Genomic DNA, 11912 nt, shown 5'->3' on the forward strand with positions numbered 1-11912 from the left:
TAATTATACTGGCAATTGTGGGCAGGTGGTAGGTTGGTAATTTTTGTGGTAGTTTGAAAGCAAATAGTGGGGAAAATGAAGTTTGCCCAGATTTTTGTTGCAATATGGAAAGGGGTGTTTCTTTTAAGGAACTTTGCCTTGACATGAAAACCTAATTTTCCACTGCAGGAAATAATAATGTAAGCATTCTATTGATTTCCAACATTAATTAATATCATATTAGTGTGGCAGCATAGCTAGATGCCTTTCTACCCTATAATTCTACTAGACAAAGTGTGATCCGCAGCAACAAAATTTTGCACGCCCCCACCCAAGACCAGAGTCTCCAACCCAGTGCCCACAGGTTCTGGTATGTTGACCAATACTTCTTATGGTGCCCACAAACATAAATATCTCCCAAAAATCCACTGTGCATTGTTTTTCCTGCTCAGTTCTTATTTTCATTGGCTTGTCATCTCCTACACTGATGTGCCCTTTTAAACATACATGCTTTTCATGGGGTGCCAGGACTGAAAATCTATCCTCCCTTCCATTCTGAACCGAGGAAAATTCTGTGAGAGAATGTGGTGTTAGATGTTGTAGATGATCTTTTCTCCATTGATAGCTGGGACTTAGGTCTGCACATTTTTGTGCCCTTATCTCTTTTTCTGTTCTTTTAGATGCAACAGTCATTTTGTGTTATGCCATTCCTCCACAGCCACCATTTTGTGTTACACCACAGCTGCCATTTTGTGACTGATGCTCACAGTACTTTCTCAAAATTTCAGATGTGCCTGCTAGTCCATTACAACTTGACTAGTGCTCCTATTCATGGTATTAGGCAGCCATACCTTCTTCCAGGATAGTAAAACTATATGGAGTCCTCATAGGGCTGGTTTTTTGGGGGAGGGGGTACTTCCTTAGATTTGTAAACAAGTTTTTTGAACAAACCCCTGGGTTCCCTAAACATGCTGGCACTTTCCTCTTGTTTCACAGTTGACCTGTTTTGGCTCCATTTCTGTCATCACTCACCTTCTGAGGTCACTGTTAGAGGGACTCATATATTCTCCCCAGTTTAAACCATCAGCCACTAACTAAGGCTTCACTAAGTTCCCAGAGTTCCCTGGGAAAAGGGATTGATTGTTAAATCACTCTGGGAATTGTAGCTCTATGAGGGGAATAGTGGTCTCCTAACAATTCTTAACACCCTTGATAGACTACTATTCCGATGATGCTTTATGGGAAGCTATGGCCATTTAAAGATGTATAATTCTGCTTTAAATATACCGTGCAGATGGGGCCTTGGTTTGGCTAGTCAGCCCCTGAACAAAACAGCAAATTCAAGTTAACAAAAGAACCATTGCACCAAGCTGAGAAATGCTCCAAAAACTGTGTGCTTGGTCAACTAACATAGGAGGAAGAAGATTTCCTGGAAATCAGCTACGAGGGTGAAAGCATGGATTTTGAGAAATTTGTGGACCAGCTTGCATTCTTGAGTGATGAAAGAGTGGTCTGGAAGCCCCTGAGGTTGCTGGGGAGTGGAGTGTTCAGTGATTCTGCCTTGAAGTTAGTCCAAATGCACCAGCTCTACCACCTCCGGGATCGGAGGACAACCTAGATACCCCATTGTAGGACCCGCTAATTGAACCAGGATGTCTCTGCAGCTGCTCAGTTGGAACATAAATGGTGGAAATTCCCCGGAAAAAAGAAAAAAAGTTTTTCACATCTTGAAAAAAGAACAATTGGATGTTATTTGCCTACAAGAAACACATGTGACAAGGCTTCACAGAAAAGTGCTAATCAACAAGAGACTAGGCCAAGAATTTATCTCATCGGACAAAGTCAAGAAGAGAGGAGTGGTGATATATGCTAAGGAGAGCCTGTCACCGAAATTTTTATTTAAAGATGAACATGGTCGAATTTTGGCGATTGAAATCCAGACACAAGGAGAAAAATTCTTAATATTAGGAACATATGCTCCAAATGAGGGAAAATCGGAATTCTTCAAGAAGCTGCATGAGACTATGCTGGACTACCTAGACTATGATAACATCATTATGCTGGGCGATATGAATGGGGTTATGTCTGTAAACATGGATAAGTCACAAAGTGCTAACATATCGAAAGATGGAAGACTACCTAAAACCTTTTTTGAAATGACTGACAATATGGACTTAATTGACATATGGAGGGTCAAGAATCCTCTAGGGAAAGAAGGAACTTTCTTTTCCGAAGCTCATCTGACATGGACACGAATTGACCAGATATGGATAACTAGAGGACTGACACCTAAGACTAGAAAAGTGGAAATCTGCCCAAAAACCTGCTCCGACCATAATGCCCTGAAAGTGGAACTGAGATTAAACACAACCGGATCCTTCAGATGGAAAATGAATGACACCCTATTAAGAGATCAGGAGATTGTCAAGAAGGCTCAAAAAACTTTAAAGGACTATTTTGAGATAAATTTGAATACCACTGTGGAAAAAAGAACAATCTGGGACGCAAGTAAAGCAGTTATGAGAGGGTTTCTAATTCAACAAAATACGATTAAGAAAAGGCTCTGGAATGAGAAGAAGGAGAAGATTTTGGAGAAAATAAGAGAAGGAGAGAAAAAACTAAGATCAAGGCCCAAGTCAAAGGAAGTGCTGAGAGAAGTGAAATTCTTCCAGGCACAATATTCGAAATTGATAAATCAAGAGGTGGAATGGAAAATTAAACAAATGCGACAAAGATCTTTTGAATCAGCTAATAAGTGTGGGAAACTGCTAGCTTGGCAGTTGAAAAAGAGACAAAAACTTAATACAGTTACAAATCTAGAGATTGAAGGGAGAATGGTTCAGAAACCCGAGGAAATTAGAAAGTGCTTCCAGAGATATTTCAAAGAACTTTATTCACAAGGGCCACAAAAAGTTTCCGAAGTGGAACAATTCCTTATAACTAATGGATTACAAAAAATACCCCAGGAAATGAGAACAACCCTGAATTGTAAGATTACACAGCAAGAAATGGAAAGTGCCATTCAGAATCTTCAATTAGGCAAGTCTCCAGGCCCTGATGGACTAACCTCCAAATATTATAAGGTTCTAAAGGACTATTTGATACAACCTTTGATGGAGGTTTGCAACCAGATCATGGAGGGGAGGAAGGCACCGGAAACGTGGAAAGAAGCTTTCATCACATTGATACCTAAACTAGAAACTGAAAAGACCCAGCTCAAGAACTACCGCCCCATCTCACTCCTAAATGTGGATTACAAAATTTTTGCGAATATTTTGGCAAGTAGATTTAAAAAAGTTTTAAATGAAGTGATCCATAAAGACCAGGCTGGCTTTCTCCCTGGTAGGCATTTGTTTGACAACACAAGAAATATTATCGATATTTTGGAACTTTTACAAACAAACCTAAATACTAGAGCGGCTTTAATCTTCATTGATGCAGAGAAAGCTTTTGACAACATTTCCTGGATGTTCATGAAGAAAAATTTGGAAGGGATGGGAGTGGGGCGGGGGTTTGAAAATGGTATAGAAGCAATTTATTCAGAACAAAAAGCCAAATTGATAGTAAACAATGTGGTGACAGAGGAATTTAAAATTGAAAAAGGGACACGCCAGGGGTGCCCCCTATCCCCATTGTTGTTCATTTCAGTTCTGGAGGTGTTGCTAAATATGATAAGAAAGGACTGGTTGGTCCAAGGGATTGAGGTCGGAGAGAAACAATATAAATTGAAAGCATTTGCAGATGATTTGGTTTTAACGTTACAGGAACCAGTCTCTAGTACTAAAAGAGTATTAGAACTAATTTTAGATTTTGGTCGGGTTGCAGGGTTTAAGCTAAACAAGCAAAAAACCAAGGTTTTAACAAAAAATTTGACAACTACAGAAACAGATGAGTTCCTTAAAGAAACAGAACTAAATGTGGTTAAAAAAGTAAAATACCTGGGGGTGTATCTGACCTCCAAAAATTTGAATTTGTTTAAAGACAACTATGAGAAATGTTGGTCAGAAATTAAGAGAGATTTGGAAACATGGTCAAGATTGAAACTTTCCTTGTTAGGCCGAATAGCAGCTGTAAAGATGAATGTATTGCCGAAAATGTTATTTTTGTTCCAGGCCCTACAGATCGTGGACAAGGTGGAATGTTTTGGAAAATGGCAGAAGGACATATCTAAGTTTGTTTGGCAGGGCAAAAAGCCCCGAATAAAGTTTAAAATACTAACTGATGTGAAAGAAAGAGGGGGATTTACCCTGCCAGACTTGAGGTTATATTATGAATCTGCAGCCTTCTGCTGGTTGAAAGATTGGATTTTACTGGAGAACACTGATGTCCTAGATCTGGAAGGGTTTGATAATGCTTTTGGGTGGCATGCATATTTGTGGTATGACAAGGTTAAAGTGCACAAGCTGTTTAAAAACCATATTGTCAGAAGAGCAATTTTGATGGTCTGGACAAAATACAAAGACTTATTGGAGAGTAAGACTCCAAGATGGCTCTCACCGGTGGAGGCCAAGGCACGTAAGAGACTCAATATGGAGGCCTACTGGCCCAAATATTGGGAATTAATTGAAAAAATTGGAGACAATTGGAGGTTGCAGAGCATGGAAAAATTAAAAAACAAGGTGCAGGATTGGTTGCACTATGCTCAAATTCAGGAGGTTTTTAAAGTAGACAAAAAAGTTGGATTCCAGGTGGAAAAATCGAAACTTGAGACAGAACTGCTAGAGCCAAAAAATAAACTACTTTCGAGAATGTATAATTTGCTGCTTAAATGGAATACACAGGATGAGACAGTCAAATCCGCCATGATAAAATGGGCGCAAGATGTTGGACATAACATTATGTTTGAAGACTGGGAAAGGTTATGGAACACCGGTTTGAGATTTACGGCGTGCACCGCTTTGAAGGAAAATATTATGAAAATGATATACCGGTGGTACATGACCCCAGTCAAACTCGCTAAGATATTTCACTTGTCTGACAATAAATGTTGGAAATGTAAAGAGGCGGAGGGGACATTCTTTCATCTCTGGTGGACTTGCCCGAAAGTGAAGGCCTTTTGGGAAATGATTCATAATGAACTAAAAAAGGTACTCAGATTTACCATACCCAAGAAACCGGAGGCCTTCCTTCTGGGCATAGTGGACCAGAGGGTGCTTAAGAAAGATAGAATTTTCTTTATGTACGCTACTACAGCAGCAAGGATTTTGATTGCAAAGCATTGGAAGACACAAGATTTACCCACGTTGGAGGAATGGCAATCGCAGTTGATGGACTACATGGAATTGGCTGAAATGACTGGCAGAATCCGAGACTTGGGAGAAGAAACAATTGAGGAGGACTGGAAAAAGTTTAAGGACTATTTGGAAAAACACTATAAATTGTATGAATGTTAAAAAATGCACCTTTTAGGAAACTACAGTTTCAGCAAATGTAAGCTTACGAAAAAGAAATTAAGACATAAGAAGTTTGAGGTAAAATAATGAAACAACTTTATTGTGTTAAATTCAAAACATACAAGAATTGAGGTAACAATATCTAAGAAAACAGGTAACATGATAAAATGAAAGATATAATATATTATTGAAACAAGATAACAAATTGCTGATAATTTATATTTTAGAGAATGCAGGATCTGGAGGTTGTGAGGAAGTCCTTTGGGTTTGATGGAAAAAGAATATGGAAATTGGTTAACTATTTATTCTAATCTTCTATTTCTATCCTTTTTTTTCTGTATTTCTACGTTCTATAAACTTAATAAAAATATTTTTTTTTAAAAAAAATGAAGTTAGTCCAAATGCTACCTACCCGTAGGCTTGTAAATAAATAGCTTTACATTTAAATCTATATTTGCCAGGTGCAACTCATGAAGGTGTGTAGTGCTGGCTTGGCCCCGCGACCATGGGTGCCCAGGGCTGTGGGTGCCATGCAGTGTGCATGGCCCTGGCACAGAAATTTGTGAGTGCCCAGCCCCCTCATGGGGAATTTTGTGGGTTCTTGGGCACCCAGGGCCCCAGGGGGTTGACACCTATGAACTCATGCAAGGATGGGCACCAAACTATCAGGCTCCACAACCAAGCAGTGAACCAGGAAGTCATGGTTTGTGTGATTGTGCTGTGGTTTGGGGCATGTAAAAATTGATGGTATCTCTGCTCAGCATAGGCCACTGTAGGATTCCACAGCAATTCAGAACCAACATTGTGTGAAACAAGCTTTCTCATTCTCTCCAATTGCCTCTTGGTGATTGTAGTCAGAAGTGCATAGATGCTCTCTCTCCAAGGCCACAATTACAACGTGCATCCTCAGCACTGTTGTGTCTGTTCTTGGCGATCCTTCTGACTAGAACTCCCCATAGCTCAAAGGAAGGGCAGCAAAACAATGGCATTGTACAGTTATCTCATGATGATGATAACATTCCAGCAATTTGCCAAGAGGAGAAAGGACATTGAATCCATCATAATATTAAATTAGCTTGTTATTCATCCACTGTAGATAGAGTGCAACAGCCCAGTGCTCATTTGTGCAAAGTCCAGCATCACAAGTACAGAATCTATGTGAGCCTTTTGAGAAATTGTACACGTGGACTTGGGTTTGTGTCAGTTCCACATCCCTTTGTTCATCCCTCCATTCTGTCCCATTTCCACATTAATTCATGTCTGCATAATTTTTAGTTTGCATAAAAATTGTATTTATATGCCAGTTGATAGATGATAGATAGATAGATGATGATAGATGATAGATGATAGATAGATAGATAGATAGATAGATAGATAGATAGATAGATAGATGATAGATAGATAGATAGATGATAGATAGATAGATGATAGATAGATAGATAGATGATAGATAGATGATAGATAGATAGATGATAGATAGATAGATGATAGATGATAGATAGATAGATAGATAGATAGATAGATGATAGATAGATAGATAGATAGATAGATAGATAGATAGATAGATAGATAGATGATAGATAGATGATAGATAGATGATAGATAGATAGATAGATGATAGATAGATAGATAGATAGATAGATAGATAGATAGATAGATAGATGATAGATAGATAGATAGATAGATAGATAGATAGATAGATAGATGATAGATGATAGTAGATGATAGATAGATAGATGATAGATAGATAGATAGATGATAGATAGATGACAGATAGATAGATATAGATAATCACTTTGACTGTACTTTCTCACAAAATATGTATTAATTTTATAACATTTATATACTGCTTGATAACGTATTTTTTCTAAACATATTTGTTACGGGCCACCCGAATGTCTGCCAAGCAGTAGCCAGATTCCAGGGATCTTGGCACTTAAGCTGAGTTTGCATTCCTTGGGAATGAGGCACAGCAGAGACTGCCATGTCTTTATGAAATATGGTTTATTTCATACATATTTACAACCTGAGTTTTGATGGTGTGCAGAATGTTACACCCCATGAGTGCCTCTTGTTGCTTGTCTCAGAGCTTCAGCAAGTTTGGGTGCAAAGCAGCAGCCAGCTGGGCTCCCCGGTCTCTGTGTGCAGCCAGCGCCACATGGAGTCATGACTGATCCCTCCTTCTTCCCAAAAGACGCTGCTCCAAAACCTCTGTTTTAAAAGGGCACCTTTTTTCCTGTGGTCTTACCCCAGGCAACCTGCCCCTCTCATTTCTGTTATTTCTGTCCACTTTTCAGCCAAGGGAAGAACAGCTTCAGCATGGTCAATTGTTCTTAATAGCCCAGTACTTGGCTTTCTTTGTGTTCTTAATGGTGCCACTGTCAACAATCTCCTGAACAGGATAACTGGTTCAGCCTGCAAATAAAAGGTAAAGGTAAAGGACCCCTGGATGGTTAAGTCCAGTCAAAGGCAGCCCTGTTTAGGGAAGTTTTTAATATTTGATGCTGTATTGTTTTTAACACTTGGAAGCCGCCCAGAGTGGCTGGGGAGACTCAGCCAGATGGGCGGGGTATAAACAATAAATTATTATTATTGCTATTATTATTATTATTATTATTATTATTGGGTTGCGGCACTCATCTCACTTTCAGGTTGAGGGAACTGGCATTTGTCCACAGATAGCTTTCCAGGTCATGTGGCCAGTAGGACTAAACCAGAGCGCACAGAAACACTGTTTGCCTTCCTGCTGCAGTGGTACCTATTTACCTACCTGCACTGATGTGCTTTCAAACTGCTAGGTTGGCAGAAGCCAGCACAGAACAACAGGAGCTCACCCCATCTCAGGGATTCGAACCGCCAACCTTCTGATCAGCAAGCCCAAGAGGCTCAGTGGTTTAGACCACAGCACCAGGTTCAGCCTGTATTTTTTACTGATCTGGCATTTTCCCTCCAAATATTAGCTAAATTCTACTATTTACTAAATTTAGGAATGTGGGGAGACTGACCCCAGCACAAAATTGATAACATGATTTTATCTCAAAGTGTGTGTGTGTGTAGATGAATTTTATCCTAAAATATGCGTTTAAAATATATTTTGGAATAATTTTTGGAGCTGAGAATGCTGGTGCAAAGCTTAGAGTAGTATGAAGGCTGGCTCATTGTGTTCACATGAGTGCATTAGCAAATTGGGTTGATTTGCACTGGAATTCACAAGGAGGGAATGCCTAACATGAACACGTGAATCTAAGTGTGCAAATAATGCAACACCTTTATTTTTCTGGCAGATCCCTGACTTCAAGTGGTGATGTGTGCTCTGTTACATGGTGGTGCTGATGGCAGAGGAGAGTGTATCTGAAGCAGCTACACAAACCATGGAGTGGATACTTATTGTACAGACTCTGGATAAAAACTGCTTACTATGCCACATGCAGGCCTCTGCCTTTAAAGCAAACTTGCTTCATGTCCTTTCCAGTCTTTCGAAAACAAAGATAATAATTGCAAGAGCCTTCACATATTTTTTTTCCAAATTTCCACAATAACTGCTATTCAGCAAGACAGACAGCAACAGGAAAGCCAATTTTGAGAAAACAAACCCCAAAACTAAACATCAGTGCAGCACTAATTCAATATTTATATTAAGGGAGGGGGAGAACGGCGTCTTACTATATCTTTCCAAAACCATTAAAATATTGTTCCGTTTCATATCAATCTATTTGTGTTTTACCTTATCTCTTGTACCCAAGTGCTATTGGTTAACGTGTTCATTGATGCAATAAGAAAGCATTGTTTGGTCAACATATCCCCAGGAAAGACTTGGATGGGGTACATGTCATTCTGAACAAGGATATTGTTACCATAAGCTCCAGAGAGAGAGAGATATCTTTCCATTGACTTGAATAGTGGGAGGAGGTGGTGGTGGTAGTGGTTGAACAATATTGCGGGGAAGGGACGCTGAAGTAAATATTAAAAAGTGTTTCTTAACACTTAAATACTTACTTCAACATCCTTTCCCCAAATCCTTGTGATTGGATTGCTCTGGGGAAGCCATTCATTGTGATTAAAAGCTACACCTGTCCATCAAAGTGGAAGATCTTTCACCTCTTCACTCCCTTCCCTCTTAAGCTCATTTCCAGAATCATCTTCATTTTGCTTTTTAAAATATACAGTGGTTGCTTTTGGATATGCAGCATTTGTGGGGTACATGAGTCGACACAGCAGCGTAGGGCATTAAGGCAATCCTTGATCCAATTCAAGATGCCTTGTTAACAGGGCAATCTGAATGTGGCATGTGAAAAGCTCCCCTGATTTCACCTCTGTTTGCTCCATAATTTGAGAAGTATTTATTTATTTCTATTTATTTCCACTTCCTCAAGGATACAGGAAAGTGATTTAACAAATCAATTGAAACGCACAGTGCTTTTTTTCCTTTTAAAAAAAAAGTTTAGGGGTACTTACTCTCATTTTGACTCAAGAAAATCGCCAAATCAGGAAAAATAAATACAGTAAATGGACAAAAGTACAAAGATTCGCAAAATGTTTAGGAGTATGTGTACTCTGCTTCCCCCCCAGAAAAAGCAGTGGATATAGACCCCCAACATGTACTATACAAAGTTCCAAAAAGTGTGGTCCCTTAGGCACTAAGAAGGTTGCAAACTTTTCAAGCTGTTGTTTGAGCTTCCATTAGTACCTCAAACACAGAGCCATAAAGATGCAAGAATAGCCTGCTGGATCAGGCCAATGGCCCACCTAGTCCAGCATCCTGTTCTCACAGTGGTCTGTGGGAAACCCACAATAAGGATTTGAGCAGAAGAGCACTCTGCCCTCCTGTCGTTTCCAGCAACTTTTCTTCAGAAGAACTGCTGCTTCCAGCAGTGGAGGCAGAGCATAGCCATCAAGGTTTGTAGCCATCTTCTCTTCCATGGATTTGTTTAATCTTCTTTTAAAGCCTTCTAGGTTGGTGGTCATCACTGCCTCCTCTGGAAATGAGTTCCTGTGGGAACTCCAGCACTAGGAGATGGCATTGCCAAGCTCCTGCCAAGGCCCTTGACCCAGTCAGGGACCCATTGCCAATTCCCAGAGCCTCCTAGCTCTGCAACTTCCTGTTCTTGCTATTGTTGCCTATTCAGTTGTCCTCTCCGAGTGAATGAGCAAGGAGAAATCAGCAGCCTGATTGCCCTCTCTTTCTGGAAGGTAGTGTAGACTGGCCCCAGGGAGAGATGAGAAGCAAAGAGACAGCAACAATGGTGGCGAGGAGAAGGAGTTATGTGCACTCATGCTGGAGCAGCTACTGAGAACATCTTGCCCAGTATGTTTCCGTGTTGGTGCTGACCTTTAAAGCCCTAAATGGCCTCTGCCCAGCATACCTCTCCACCTCCATCGTTCAGCCCGGACACTCTGTGTCCAGCTCTGAGGGCCTTCTGGCAGTTCCCTCACCATGAGAAATGAATTTACAGGGAACCATGCAAAGGGCCTTCTCAGTAGTGGTGCCCACCCTGTGGAACGCCCTTCCACCAGATGTCAAACAGATATACGATGACACAACCTTCCAAAGACATCTGAACGCAGCCCTATATTGGGAAATTTTTAATGTTTGATGTTTTGCTGTGTTTTGGAAGCTGTCCAGAGTGGCTGCAGCAACCCAGCCAGATGGGTTAAGTAATAAGATAAAATAAGTAATACAGTGGTATCTCGGTTTAAGAACAGTCCTGTTTACAAACTATTCAGTTTACGAACTCTGCAAAACCGGAAGTAGTGTCCCGGTTTGCAAACTTTACCTCAGTCTAAGAACAGAATCCGAATGGTGGACGGGCATTGGCGGTGGGAGGCCTCGTTAGGGAAAGCGTGCCTCAGTTTAAGAATGGTTTCAGTTTAAGAATGAACTCGCAGAATGGATTAAGTTCATAAACCAAGGTACCACTGTAAATTATTATTATTCTTTTGTAGGTTTATGGCAAGTATGCCTTTATTGTCAGCAGTTAACTTTTATTGCTGGACCAACCAGCACCTGCCTCTGAATTATGCTAACAGTTTTGGGACTATTTTTATTACTATGACTAACCACTATGTGAGAAAGAGAAAGGTGAATAAATACAATGCAAGCCAATAAAACAAATGATTGAGCTTACCTACTTGGTGTCCCACAGCTGACCTTGCAGTTTGCCTCTGACACGAAACTTGGAGGCTCCTCCCATGAGGCCACCTTTTTAAACACACCCAGGAACATCCCAGTAGCTGATGACGTGATTAGGCATAATATTATAGCTGCAGGTCAACCATGCAGCCAAGGTATATACAACCAAGCCGTACAGCCAGACTCTTGTAACTCAAATGTGGAATGAGGTGATTGCCTTTCTTCATCACATGATGTCTCAGTTGGCAAATCATTAGCTAGCACATTTCCATGTGAAGCTAACCTCTCTAATATATTTGTCCTGCATCAGTGCTGAGGCCGCCATCAGAATAAGGGATTTCTCCTAGGGCTGACAGAAAACGGCCTCCCCAAATTCTCCACCCTATTTGCACATGGTGAAATGGAATCCA

The 11912-nt window shown here is 40.3% G+C and overlaps 1 long non-coding RNA gene across 1 annotated transcript; it reads right to left on the reverse strand.

The window, feature by feature from the left end:
* Positions 1-7357: 7357 nt before the first annotated feature.
* On the reverse strand, positions 7358-11685 carry LOC309366830. Its single transcript, XR_014166887.1, has 2 exons — positions 11498-11685; positions 7358-7787 (listed from the first exon to the last, which is right to left on the reverse strand). It is a non-coding gene; the product is annotated as an uncharacterized lncRNA (long non-coding RNA).
* Between the last annotated feature and the right edge of the window lie 227 nt (positions 11686-11912).

This window comes from Podarcis melisellensis (genome assembly GCF_964234715.1).
Source record: "Podarcis melisellensis genome assembly, chromosome: 3".
NCBI lineage: Eukaryota > Metazoa > Chordata > Lepidosauria > Squamata > Lacertidae > Podarcis > Podarcis melisellensis.